Source organism: Euleptes europaea, chromosome 5, assembly GCF_029931775.1.
Source record: "Euleptes europaea isolate rEulEur1 chromosome 5, rEulEur1.hap1, whole genome shotgun sequence".
Classification (NCBI taxonomy): domain Eukaryota; kingdom Metazoa; phylum Chordata; class Lepidosauria; order Squamata; family Sphaerodactylidae; genus Euleptes; species Euleptes europaea.
This window is the reverse complement of record NC_079316.1, coordinates 91,959,561-91,973,819: the sequence shown is the minus strand read 5'-3', so window position 1 is coordinate 91,973,819 and position 14,259 is coordinate 91,959,561. Positions and strand designations below refer to the sequence as shown.

General features: G+C 41.6%; 1 protein-coding gene across 1 annotated transcript in view; it reads left to right on the top strand.

Moving 5' to 3' along the window:
* The window catches only part of COL13A1 (collagen type XIII alpha 1 chain), a 132,196-nt gene that overhangs the window by 8,604 nt on the left and 109,333 nt on the right, over positions 1–14,259 (top strand). Inside the window, exons 3-6 of the mRNA XM_056850513.1 lie at positions 1,233–1,331; positions 1,788–1,829; positions 2,636–2,662; positions 3,524–3,559. The gene's annotated coding sequence lies outside the window, so the exon portion shown is untranslated. The remainder of the gene's footprint in view (positions 1–1,232; positions 1,332–1,787; positions 1,830–2,635; positions 2,663–3,523; positions 3,560–14,259) is intronic.

Sequence of the window (14,259 nt, the reverse complement as noted above, 5' to 3'; positions counted from 1 at the left end):
TTGAGAGATTTGAGAGTCCATAACAAGAAAGCAAAGTTTAGCAGTGAAAGAAAACCAGAATAAGAAAGCCTGAGAAAAAAAGATGCCTTCAGAATTTTTTTAAAAATAAGGAAAGAGCAGAATGAATATCCATAGGAAGAGAATTCCAAGGATAAGGAAGGAGCAAGACTAGGTAAAGAACAAGATGGAGAAGAAGTGAAGTATAGCACTTTCAAGTGAATGAATGTATCACCTCATTCATTAGAGGCATCTCTTGACAGCTTCACAGTTAACATAACTAGGCTCAGATTGCACATTGGACACAAATGGTAGCCTAATGACCCTTTTAGATTAGGAAAAACTACTTTCAGTGGGTGTAATGAGGAAAGAAGAAATGGTGTCCCAGGAGAGGATGCTCACTCCTTTCATTCCCTGCTAGTTTCCTGCTCAAAATCTCTCTCCCAAGCAGCTTTTCATCTCACTGAGTTTCTAATCTATTCCTTCAAAAGGGAAATGGATAACTCCCCTTGCCGTTTCTCAGCTCTTAATCATCCTCTGGAAGCAGTTTTCCTCCTCAAAAAGGGCCACTGGGCTTCGGTCACTCATGTTTCTGTGTAATGCACAGTTTGGCCCTAAGGAATATTGCAAGGGTACATCTGAAGGAGGAGCCCCGTGGCTCAGAGTGGTAAACTGCAGTATTGCAGTCCAAAGCTTTGCTCATGACCTGAGTTCGATCCCAACGGAAGTTGATTTCAGGTAGCCGGCTCAAGGTTGACTCAGCCTTCCATCCTTCTGAGGTTGGTAAAATGAGTACCCAGCTTGCTGGGGGTAAAGGGAAGATGACTGGGGAAGGCACTGGCAAACCACCCTGCAAACAAAGTCTGCCTAGAAAATGTCGGGATGTGACATCACCCCATGGGTCAAGAATGACCCTGTGCTTGCACAGGGGACCTTTACCTTTACATCTGAAGGTGGTTTAATATTGACATCTGCTTTCCCTTCCGAAGATCTGATTATGATTTTCATTACCTCAGCTGGGGCTTTAACATGAAATCCACTCAGAACATTCCTCTATAGGTGAACTAGTTGAGTTTTGGAAACCCCCTTGAGATACTTTTTCCCCGTAACTGGCTTGGCTTGGCTTGGCTCTCTCCCTTTCCTCAGGCTGTGCTTGCTGTATATCACTTATAGCATCATTTTGCTACATTTCAAACATTATTTGAGGGTAATATTGTTTTATTTATAAACCTCAGGGAGAACAAGGACAGGCGGGGATCCAAGGGCCCCCAGGACCACCTGGGCCCCCAGGCCTTCCAGGAACTCAAGGACAACCTGGCCCCACTGGCCCACCTGTAAGTCTCTCTTCAATTATTTATGTTTTTCCTCTTCCTGGTACCTCATGATTCTCTGATCCTCCATCTCCCCTCCTTTCCAACACCAGCACTGATTCTTGCCAGGATCCTGAAATAGGTGAGGAGTGTGTGAAAAAGATAGTTCTTATTTCAAGAGTATGATGTTGCATCAGAGCTTATCTCATCTCATATATGTGTGAGGGGGGTAAACAAGAATGTCATCTCCTCCATCCCAGCATGTGCAAAGAACCAGCTGAGGAAGTCACACTCTGGATGCAGTTATTTCACTCTCAGTTCAAACCCAAGTCTGAAATGCTCCTGAAATCTCTCTGATGTCTTCCTTAGGGAACCATTCCCAGGGTGGCATTAAGCAGTTTCCAAAGGTGGACTTCACTCAATTAAAATGAGGGGCTACCAAGTGGTATCTTAAAAATATGCATTTCTTTGTTACCTTAGGGGAGAGTAGGAGAACCAGGGAAGCCAGGCAAGGATGGAAAGGTGCGTATTAAATTGTTTCTCAGTTTCCTAGAATATAATGCATGTTTGTTGCATTAAAGGATGACGAAGGGATGAGTAAAATGCAGAGAGTGTTAGTCATTTTATATTAATGTTTCTGTCGACTTCATATAGGCATGGCCAACTAAGGGACTGGCTGTTGACTCAGTAAGGTATCCTAGGCGCTGGTGGCTCTGAGGCTACAATCCCTGGCTGTTTCCCCTGCCACCTCTGCCTCTCACCATGTCAAGAGGCATTTATCTGCCAGTCATTTCTTCTCACCAACACTCTGCCATACAGCATAGTGAGAGAGAGGCAAATACACTCCCTCCACTCTGTATCTCAGACAGCACTTTAGAGCAGGGGTGTCAAACATGAGGCCCGGGGGCCGGATGCGGCCCCTTGAGCGCTCTTATCTGGCCCGTGAGCCAGCCACCCCCCTACTCTCAATCTGGGCTGGGGAGGCATGACTCAGCCCCCACCAAGTGACATTTATCTCATATCCGGCCCTGTAACAAATTAGTTCGACACCTCTGCTTTAGAGTAATCACTCTCCATCACTAGATTGTGAACAGAAAACTGCTCATCTAACCCCAAAGATCAGCAGTCTTATGTAACTACAGTGTGATTAAGGTGGTTTCTCAATGACTTATCTTCCCTAGTTCATCATGAGTTTCTGCATTCAAGAAATAGAAGCAAACTGTGTCATGTTGTTTAGGCAGAACTAAATGGTTAGAAACGCTAGCATACATACTATAGAGCTTCTCCGTTTTTTACTTGCTCATTATGTGATATACTTTTATCTTCAGGGCTTGCCAGGACTTCCTGGACCAAAGGTAAGTAAAGTAACTTGGAATCAATTCCAAATACCATGATTGCCTTCTAAAATGCCAGATGTTTTCTTTGGGAAAACATGAAATGCAGCAAAATCTACAATGTGATTATTACCCAACTCTCAAGACCATGATAAGCATTCGAGTTATAAGGGAATTGACTACATAGGTTTTTGGGTTTTTTTTGCAAACAATATTCAAACCAGATAGGACAGCTAGCTGCCTGGAGAGGAAAAATCTTGTCCCTTTAATAGAGGCTTAATGGGATATTACTTTTCTGGTGAATGCAATGCTTCAGCTGCCCTTTTCTACACATAAAGCATCAATTAAAAGGATATGGCAGTTTTCTCCAAGCCTGTTGGCAACCTTAGAACCAGAACCCTGCAATTAAGCAGAAAGAATTGATTAACATTTTAACATCTTGAATTCTCTTGTTGGGACCTAACTTGATGAGATGCACAAAAGACCCATGACTCGCTCTCATAACACCTTTTAATTGCATCTAAAAGCAACTATTGAAGTTCTTAATTTATGCCATGGTGCTATGGCAAGGGGGTTGCTCCCCTTATGCTGTTTCCAAGATAAAAATTGGCTCCCTGGTCCGGATCCAATTGTTTCTCCCCCACATTTGTTTTGAACTTTAAAAAGTGGGATTTCCATGATCATGAAATAAACTAGTACAATCTAATTGTCTCTTACTTGAGGATTTTAAAGGGAGACGTAGATTTTATTTGAATACTCTATGCACTGAGTATCTTCCTTAGATGTTTAATTTATCTTCCTGTTCCTGCAGGAGAAAGCAGAAAGTTTTAAGTCTTTCCACTTCAGCTCCATCATTTCCCACCTCCTTTTTTTCATTTTCAGGGAGAACCTGGAGTTCCAGGATACCATGGAAGAAAGGTATGAACAAAACATTTGAGAAGCACAAAACCAAAGAATAAAACTCAGCACAAAAGCATTTTAAATGCATTACAGTGGGCCTGAGCCATCTGGGAAAGTGTTGGAAAAATACACCATCCTCTCCTTCTGCATACGAATATATACCAGCACACCCTAGCCATAGCACTTCTGTCATTTCCTACCTTGACTGCGAGTGACTGGGATTGAAGTAAGTGTGACTTCCCCTTGAACCATCTCAACCTCTGCCATTCCCATGGGCAGCATCTGTTATAAGAGGGTGGGACTGGAGATGATTCAAATTTTTCAAGAGCTACTAAGCTTCTCAGCTGCTCAGGACAGTTTCTGCCAGGAGAGTCTGGGGATGGAAAAACCTCAAACCCCTAAAGATTTTATACTTTCCTGGTAAAAAATTATTTTTCATTTGCACTCGTGCACTCACAATCAATAGCAGTGCTGAGAATCCTTTAGCAACTCTACTCCTACCCCACCATAAATATGACTTGATTCCAAGGGTCTATCGAGATTGTACCACCTCAGAATTCATGTACGTGTGTGTGTATCCCTGGTGAGGAGAAGTAGTTCTTTGAAATCTATCTATACCAGTGCACATTAAAATTAACAAGTCAGGAAGGAGTGCAGAGAGATTTATATCTGTTTTCAAAAAAGCCACCCACCATGCATCTGCTAAGATAATACAGTCCCATGAAAGGATTGTATTGTATTCTCTCCAAACATTTTAATCGGCCGGTGGCATGGCATATCTTGCTTTTTTGATCCATAATGTATTTGGTAAAGCATTTCTTTTGGTGTTTCTGTTGTTTTTATGATGCTTGCCTTATTTGATTATGCTGCTAAATTTTTGGATTGCTTATGGGTAGGCTTGGATCACAGGGTTGAGTCTCAATGATTCTTGGCTCTTAGGTTAAAATGTTGGGGCATGTTTCTTAACTGTAAGAGTAATTTGAAAATGGGAGGAATTGCCAAACCTCCATTGCAGTGGTTGATAAGAAAGTGGTTTCCCTGCAACTATTTGTACAGTTTTCATACTGTTACTGAGTTTGCCTTCACAAAGCTCCCTCCAGGAGGACACTGATAGCTCCAATTTGCAGACGAAAGGCTGACGTTCCCTTTTCCAAGGCAAATTGGACTTGAAACTGGGTCTTTCAGAGCAAAGGCCAACAGTCTGTTCCACAGAACAAGTCATTGGCTGTCATAGACAAGAGGAGCCTTCCTTATAGTTTGATAAGCTTGTGTCAAAAGCAGCTGGTCTCTAATAGATCCAGCTTTGATTCATGAGCTTGAAGCATTTCTCTGTGGGCCATTTCACAACTTACATAGAGATAAACCTGCAATTGACACTGGGTGTATACTCAAACAACTGCAAACCATCATGGCTCTCCATAGAGTGTTAGTTGCATAGAGTATTTGTAAATATGAATATATAAAGCTTTCTTATACCAACTCAGGCCATTGGCCCATGTAGCTTGGCATTGTCTATTGTGACTGTTAGCTGCTTTCCAAGGTCTCTCCAAGAACCTTTAATTGAAAATGCCAGAGACTGAAGCTCGAACTTTCTGCAAGGAAAGCATGTGTCCACTGAGGTCCAACTCCTTAGCAAAATATGTTTGCCAATTCACCCTTTACATTTTGAAGTGTACCATAAAGAGGGGGTTTCTCATGATGACCTTTTAGTACGTCTAAAGGATCCCTTTTCTACATCATTGTGAGAGCAGGATTGAAATGCGGGTTCTAAACAGCATGTTATATAGTGCTTTAAAGGTAAAGGTCCCTTGTGCACGCACCGGGTCGTTCCTGACCCATGGGGTGACGTCACATCCCGACGTTTTCTAGGCAGACTATGTTTCTACGGGGTGGTTTGCCACTGCCTTCCCCAGTCATCTTCCCTTTACCCCCAGCAAGCTGGGTACTCATTTTATCAACCTCGGAAGGATTGAAGGCTGAGTCAATCTTGAGCCGGCTACCCGAAACCAACTCCCGTCGGGATCGAGCTCAGGTCGTGAGCAGAGCTTGGACTGCAGTACTGCAGCTTACCACTCTGCGCCACGGGGCTCTTATATAGTGCTATATTCCCCTTAAAAATCTGACAATGCCTGCCCCAGGGCAAGAGCCTTCTATATGGCTACTTTGAAGTCAATCTTCAGCAAAGGTCCTGCTCTCCCAGCGACTTTCCTTTCCTCCCTCTGTTTTTAGCCAAATGAATTCTCTCCCAGGTGGCTGCTTATTTCGTGGAACATGAATAGTTAATTTCGTGGAACATGAATAGTTAATTATCAGCTCTTGCTAGAAATAAAAGGGCCGCAGTATTTTTACTTTGCATCAAGCTAAGATGTTATGTTCATAATAACATGAGCATTACAAAACGAGGGGGGGAAATAAATGACTTTGTTTGCTACAACGTAATAAAACTATTATTTATAAATATAAATAAAACTATTTATTACCATGTAATAAAAAATAAAATTAATCTTCTCCCCAGAAGAGCAGAAAATTATGTATTTACTAACAAATGCTTCAAAAACTGTCAGGCAGCTAGGAACAGGAAATAATTCATTACAATGGAAGAAGAAGAATAAGGTGCAATTTTAGAGGAACAGTAGCCCTAGAAAGTTTCAGTGGTAATCTGACTGTCTATGTTGGATGGTTTAACACTGCAATTGATTTGAAATTATTTTTTTAATGCTACAAATTAGATATGAAACAAATGCAAGAAAACAAAACAGAGTACTGGAATGCAACGGGATGACCATGATGTTATTTGGTTTGTCCATAAAAAGATTAGTAAATTAACCGTGGCAATTAGAGGCTAAAGAACCATCTAAATTCAGTTCATACAATTAAAATCTTATTCCATATTATTTATCCTGGAAAGAAAGCTCTGTGTCTTCAAAGGAAAATTGCCATCGTGGAGCTGACTATATGCATGGAGGGTCCAGACCATATCTTGTTCTCCCTGGTAATAGGGTTGCCAACCTCCAGGAAGGGGCCTAGTGATTTCCCATAATTACAACTGATCTCCAGATGACAAGAGATCTGTTTACATTGGACAAAATGGCAGCTTTCAGGGATGGACTCTATGGTATTATATCCCACTAAGGTCCCTCTCTTCACCAAACCCCACCTTCTCCAGTCTTCACCCTTAAATCTCCAGGAATTTCCCAGCCTGAAGTTGGCAACCCTACCTGGGAATACTGAGATCTTGTTGTGGGAAGAAAATTTTGATTGTGCAAAACTTCCCAGTGGTTTTGTGCAGCTAACTACCCTTGAAATACCTGAGGTAAGTTAAATCAAGAGCCTTTAAATGAGGGAACTCAGTGATGGGGAAAAGGGGGCAGAAAGAAGTTAGTTGAGAGATAAAATACTAAGAAAGAGAACAGCAGAGAGAAAAAAACAAAAAAGTAGTAAAAAATGGAAATATTCTCAGCTGCCAGCATTTGTGCTTATTGTGTAATGGTAACACATGCAGGGTTTTATGGGCAGTGTGTGGCTGAAATGTTAAGACCTGCTTTCTCATTAGATCTGCATAATCCGAGAAGCTTGTTTTCTGTGAGGAACTAAAAATCATAGTCCATTCTGTTGCACATACAATTTAGGGACTTCCCCCCCCCATTGAAATGTGTGGTTTCTTCATTAGCTGCCCTTGCAATATTTGAGAGGCTTCTCTCTCCAAAGTATAGAGCATGATACTGGGCTATGTGGGTATGCAACAAAGGAAGACTTGTATTGTTAATCTCCCTAGATTTTTTATCAATGAAAACACTGAATTTATTTTATCCTGTAAGAGTCTTGGAATTGGTATCCACTAATGGGGGGACAGCCTGGAAGGCTGGGGTAGAAGCCATGCTGAGGCAGTTCTCATGAAGTAAGCAAAGGCATGCTAGGGAACTTCCATGCCTTCATCTAATGGGCAGGACAGACAAAAAAATATGGAAAATATTTCCCTCATTTTCAATCACATGCAGGAGTCAGAGGATGCTTTCATATATGAGGCCTTAAAGTGTTTTTTGCTTAAGGGGTGTGTATGGCAAAACACCTGTAAAATACTCATTGACCAGAGTGAGTACAGATCTCTCCTTCTCACACGCACACTTTCATTCCACATTAGCACTGCACATGCATTCAAACAAAGGTTTCATGTTTGAAAATACAAGAAAGTAAGTCGGTGTGAAAAAAAATAAACCAACAAATACATCGGAAGGGAATTGTTTTCAGGCTTTCAAAATAATTAAGCAACCCCTCACTGCCCAAAAAACTCAACAAGGCACAAAACAAATCCCAACCAGAAAACCAGAAAAAAGGCAACATTTGATTAGTTACTGTTATCAGAGAATAGTTAAGGGAGAATAGTGATATTTCTAGGGCTTCTCCTAAGTTTTGCATCTCTTTTCCTTCCTTCTTTCTAACATTTAGCAACACTTAACTAGACAGGCCAGCTAGTGTATCAAGGGATTTCTGTTCACCACATCTTTAATTAAATTTCTTATTATCCATAAAAATTGCGTCTCTTTGTATCTGCTTCTTCTTGCATTTCTCTGCATCTTATCCTCAGGGTGAGGTGGGTGAAACTGGCTTAGCTGGTGCCCCTGGGGTCCCTGGACCGACTGGCCCAAAGGTAACTTCAGCATTGCATGTCCAACCTCCCATATTCTCAGTTCACCTTAATACTAATACAGCATGTGTTGCTTGTACAGTTATATACAAATCTTCAGAGTGTAAGTGATACAGATGTTAGGGGTGACAATTGGAACAAGGTGGTTTTTTTTAAAGTGATAACATGATGAACAGATGCAAGAGTGGACTAGGCTCCCTTGCCTGTAACAGATGTGTGGAAAATAAAATTTTGGCAGATTCAGCTTGACCATTAAGGTGAGGGAGAAGATTCCTGTCATTAAAGCTCTCTGTCATGTATGTTTGTTCAAGGTGGCACAGAAGTCCTCCATTCCTTTGTATCTGGTCACACTAGCTGGCAATGTATTTTCCTTTTAAGTGATGAGTTGCTTCGAATGAAACTTAACATGACTATTTGAGAATCGTATTAAATATGCAATTTGGAGGATATTTAATTAAGGTACTGTTCCCTCTGGCCTGAAGAATGACAAATATCTGATGTTTAGAGCATCTTCTGAGGGTTGACCAATTGTCATATTTGGGATCCATTTTAAACAACATTAGTTGCAGTGCAGTATGAAAAGTTGCAGAACCTTTCCTTAGGTCATGTCGGCAGTGGAATATGTGGCAGACACTCATAATGCAGAAGAAAATGTTATGTACGTTATGAGGCTGCTGCCAAAGTTGACATCCCAGTGTTCATTCCCCCCCCTTCTAATGTTTAGACACACTTGCCTGTCTTAATGTTATCATATTGTGTATTTCCACAGTCCTGTATTGGCTGGTGGTGATAGGAAAATTTATAGCATGGTGAGGTCACAATTCGAGAAAGTTGCCTAAGTGTTATGGGGATGAAAGAACTCAATAAGGGGCTGCCATTTTCAGCAGGCATCTCCTGTCAAGTATAACATCCAACTCCACCCTTAATATGCTAACACACTAATGCATGTAGTGTACAAATAGATAAATTGATTGTAATTTTAAAATGTTTGTTCTGTTGAGAATGTTAGAGAATCTTTCAGAAAAGGGTATTTGGTTGTTTGTTTGGGATGTATTTATGCTTGCAGTTTAATCTGGTTTGTTAGTCATTGGCTGTTACCACACTAGGTATTCCCAGCGATGTATTAAAAGAGTTTGAAAGTGTTATAAAAAACATCGCTTTAAAAGGGTTTTTGGATCCCACAGCTAAAAAATGGTTGGAAGACGTCTTCACAGCTAAAGGGGCCAAACAAAGTGCGAACAGTATTTTTAATAACCGTTTTAAACTCTTAATACATCGGTGGGAAGACATAGAAAGTCCGAACAGTATTTTTTATAACATTTCCAAACTCTTGATACATCGCTGGGAATACCTAGTGCGGTAACAGCCATTCTGTCTCCCTAGGGAGACTTTGGAACTGTTCATTCTGTGAGGAGGAGTTAGGGATATCTGTCAGAGACTATTTAGCACCCTTACCAACTAATTCCCAGAATTCATTGAAGGAAGCCATGACTGTTAAACTGATGTAAACCAAATATACTTGTGAACTATATTCTGTTCCCAACCATGATGAAAATTAGAATGCCCCCCCATACTTAATCTATATTTTGTTCTTTTTTTAATACTCTGGCTTTTTTGTCTTCATGGCTTCTGTGCAGTCCTGCATGGGGAACTGCGCGTGCGCAGGCCAGCCACGGAGATGGCTAGTAAGCTTCCAGAAGAGTCCACTCCAAAGGAGCGCTTCCCCTTTCCTTTGTATGTGACCAAGCCTTAACAGCTTTTTCCGCTCAAAGATCACGTAACAGAGGGGTGGGGAGCACTCTTTCTGCCTCCACGGTGAGAGGATGTCTATTGAGCTTCTGTGTTAATTTGACTGTCTGAGGTAATTCTTAGTCGATTTGGTTTTTCTTTGCCCGTCCGCTTGTTTTGGATTGTCATTAGATGAAATGGCCCTTTTAAAGAAATGCCACAGATGTGGCACAAAGATGGCTGCTAATGACGAGCATCAAGACTGCCTTTTTTGCCTAGAGGAATGCCATGTTATGGCCTTTTACCTTGCTTGCAGTTTATTCATCCCTAAGGTTCACCAAGAAAGGTCTTCATGTTTAAAGGCTTCTTTATATGAAAAATCATTTTGCTGAGTGAGTTGGAGGAGTCCAGACATCCACTCTCCCCTTCAACTTCATTGATGCTTTTACCTCCGATTAAACATGGGGAAGACAAAGCTCCATTGGAACAACAGGCCTCCTTGGAGCCTTCACCAATAAGCTTAAGAAGAAGTCTAAGAAGAGCTTGACAGCTAGGTTTTCTGGTGCTGACAAGACTGGTTCCGAGGTTTCGACGTCAGGGGAACACCGTGCAAGATCGCCATTGAGGTCATGCTGACATCGACGGTCCCCATCTGCGATAATCATGGAGGACTGTGTGACCTCTTGACGTTGTTCCTCCTCCCCGCATAGGTCTGACTTCCTGTGGGTGAAGAACAGTTCTTGTCACCGCTCTCCTTCCAGTCACAGTTTGAGGTCACCAAGGCAGCGCTCACCTACACCTCAGTACCGATCTCTACATTGGCACCAACATGAGCCTTCTGTTTGAAAGTCTGGTTCTAGGTCTCCCCAGCCTCATGGCCATAGTTTGATCCCCCCACACACCTGCAGAGCATAGTGATGCCTGCTATTAGGAGCCCTTGCACTCTGTTGCCTTCGGAGCATGATGCACATTTTTAGTCTTTGGACGAGGAGGTTGTAGAGATACCAGAGCTCCCTTCTGATGTCGACAGGCCTCCTTCTAGGAGTCCTCCCACCATCGGTGCCATGTTGGCTGGTCTTCAAGTCGCTGCTGTCCGCCTATCCTTGGAACTTGCTAAACTGATGTTACAACCATTTGAACCTATGGGTACATGTGACATGAATATGCTTTCTTGCAAAACAGCTTTTTAGTGGCCATCTCCTTAGCCGGTAGGGTGAGTGACCTGAGGGCCCTCAGGGACGATCTCCCCTTCACTAAGTTTTATTCTAACAGGGTGGTCCTTAGGCCAAGTTTGAAGTTTTTGCCCAAAGTGGTTTCTAGGTTCCATATTTCCCAGGACATTGTTCTGCCCACATTTTCCCCTAATCCTCAGTTGAGTTTAAATAAACAACTACACACACTTGATGTGCGCAGGGCACTGCTGTTTTATTTGGACAGAACCAAGGATTTCAGGTTGGACAACAATCTGTTTGTTTCTGGTGACCCAGTAGAGAGTGGTCTCTACACAAACTCTGTCCAGATTGATGTCTTCAGCAATCCGTCTGGCATACAGTAACACAGGTGTGGACTGTCCAGTTCTGGTGCATGCTCATTCCACCAGGACCCAGGTCTCCTCAGCTGCCTTCTCCACCAGTCTCAACATACAAGAGATGTGCAGGGTGGTGACATGGTTTACACCTACGACCTTCATCTGGCACTCCAGAGATGAGGCATCTATGGGAAGAGCAGTTGTAAATTCACTATTCCGTTGAACAGAGCCACACCCTCCTCCACAGATTGCCATACTCCCATGTGGGACTGCACAGAAGCCACGATGGTGAAAAACAGTGTTGCTCTTACCTGTAAATGTTTGTCGAGCGGTCTTCTATGCAGGCACACATCCCTTGCTCCTCCCCTGCTGTGGGCTGTCGCTGCTATTCAATGATCGTCCCGCAGTAGCAATTGGAGAACTGAGGCAGGAGTGCTCCCCGCCCCTCTGTCACATGATCTTTGGGCAGGAAAAGCCGGTAAGGCTTGGTCACATACGGAGGGGAGGGGGAGTGCTCCTTCGGAGAGGACTCTTCTAGAAGCTTACTAGTTTTCTCCATGGCTGGCCTGTGCATGCGCAGTTCCCCATGTATGCCTGCACGGAAGACCACTCAGTGAACAACAGGTTTGGGTAAGAGCAACACTTTTTCTCATTTGACCTGGTGAAAGAAAGGCCAGTCTCACCATTCTCTTCATAACAGCCTTGGCTTTCACTTTTCAGCACAAAATGTATACATTCTTCAAATCACTTTGTCTCCTACATCTAATATCGCTTCTTTTGGGAACAGATACATAGACGCATGCCAGTTCTTACAGAGAGCTGTATCTTTTGTAGTCACTCCACTTGTGTTCTGTTTCTGAAGAAGATGGGATTCATCTTGTAAGATTTCCCTCTTGACAGAATCATCATGAATCTGGACTTGCCCAGACACTGGTTCTTTGGTTGTACAAAACAGTGAAATCTTAGTTATATGGGTGTATAATCAGAGTAAACTCTCTGCACGTGTATGGCTGGAAACATTTTTCTGAAAAAAAGTTGGCTCGAAAGTGATATAGTAAGAGTGATCTTTGCACAGGTCATCCGCCCCCCAGTCCATTATCACAGTGCTTAATGTGTAAAAGCAGAGATGCAAGTCCATTTGGGAATATTACCCTCTCCGTAGTATCCCTTTGGTGCAGAAAATCAAGTCTACAATTGCTCAGAAGTGCTTTCATTTCTTCTTACCACATACTTTACAGATTTGTGCCCTGGCATATGAAAGAGATGCCAGGGAAGAGCCATTACACAAATTAAACCCTGTGCTGTAGTCTCTGGTCAAACACCTTTCATAGAGGTTTGTAGTGCTCAGAAAGCCTTTGTGATAGTAAAGAGCTAACCTTCTAAATCTCTTTCATTTATTGCTGCAGTCCTAATTTCTCTTTATGTTCAGCATTTCTTTCTGTGTTTCCTCTCGTTTCTTCATTTTTTTCTTGCACAGGGTGAAAAGGGGGAACCTGGTATGAAGGTAGGCAAGGAAAATGCTTTTATGTCAGTTTGGCTTGGAAAGCATTGTTACTCAGAACATTGTATTGTTATACAGACCTGGGTCCAAGGCAGACTTGTGGCGTATATAATATCATATACATCTGTGTTGTGTTTAACCACAAGCAGACATTCCATGTTCTGGCTCCACTAGGCACACACATTGATATACAGTGAAATCTACCTTTATGAGCTTGGTGGAATTTGACTCTTACCAAAGACATTTTTGACTGCCCAAGCTGGCTAATGTTTTCTTGCTTTTCTGTGACTGGTGAGATGGTTTGGGATTTCTTTTCAGTCTTTGCTTAGCTGACACATCAAATCCGCTGTAAGTCAGCAGTTCCTGGGGTTAAGGTCTAGCATACTGTCTTCTTTTTCTCTGCTCCTCAGATCTCTTTTCGCGGTTAACATATCCATACGTTACCTAGTCAATTAAAACATTATTGAACTTACACATTTTAAATGTATTACTGTGTTTAAAGACATTACAAATTTGGCCTTGATTCACAACAGACAAATCAAAATGCATTATGCTGTATATTTTAAGTGTCCTGGGAACTAATTCTCAGATTACTTAGTATAAATGTGAATAGGCATAAACTAAAGTAAAACTGGCTGTGTGAGTATATATATATATATATATATATATATATATATATATGGAAAATTAGATCTACATTGACGTTCCAATACATGCTTTTGAATAAAAATCTACATAGTGATTATTTTTCTTCTTTGTTCTTGCTTTTATTAACATAGAGTCCCGTTCCTTAGTGCCCATGAGAAAAATAAAAAGTGGTATTAGGAAACAATATAATCTGCAGAGCAAAAGAGCTTACCTTTATAAATTAGGCAGACAAATGCCAAGAATTGCCTAATTGTGAACTCTGAGACCAAAAATCACATGTACTTTATAAAGTACAGCAAGATTGGAAAAAAGATCTAAATTAGTCTTCCTCTATGGAAGACTTCCTCATTGACTGATTTTGAAACCCAGTACAAGTACATTTAAAACTGATCTTCTGTTTTTCACACATCAAAAATCTGATCCTTTCAATTTAGAATTGCTTTCCTCTTTTTCTCATGTGCGTACCAATAATGGGAGAAGGGCTGGAAATTAGTTCTTTAATTGGCACATGTGAATTTGGTTTTTTTTATATATATAAATATTTTTATTAATTTCTAGTATTGAATGGGAATACAGGAAAGGAAAAAGGGTAAGGAAAAACATAAACAGAAGAAACAGTCATATTTTTTTACCCCCTTAACAAGGTTAACATTGTCATCAGTTTTTAA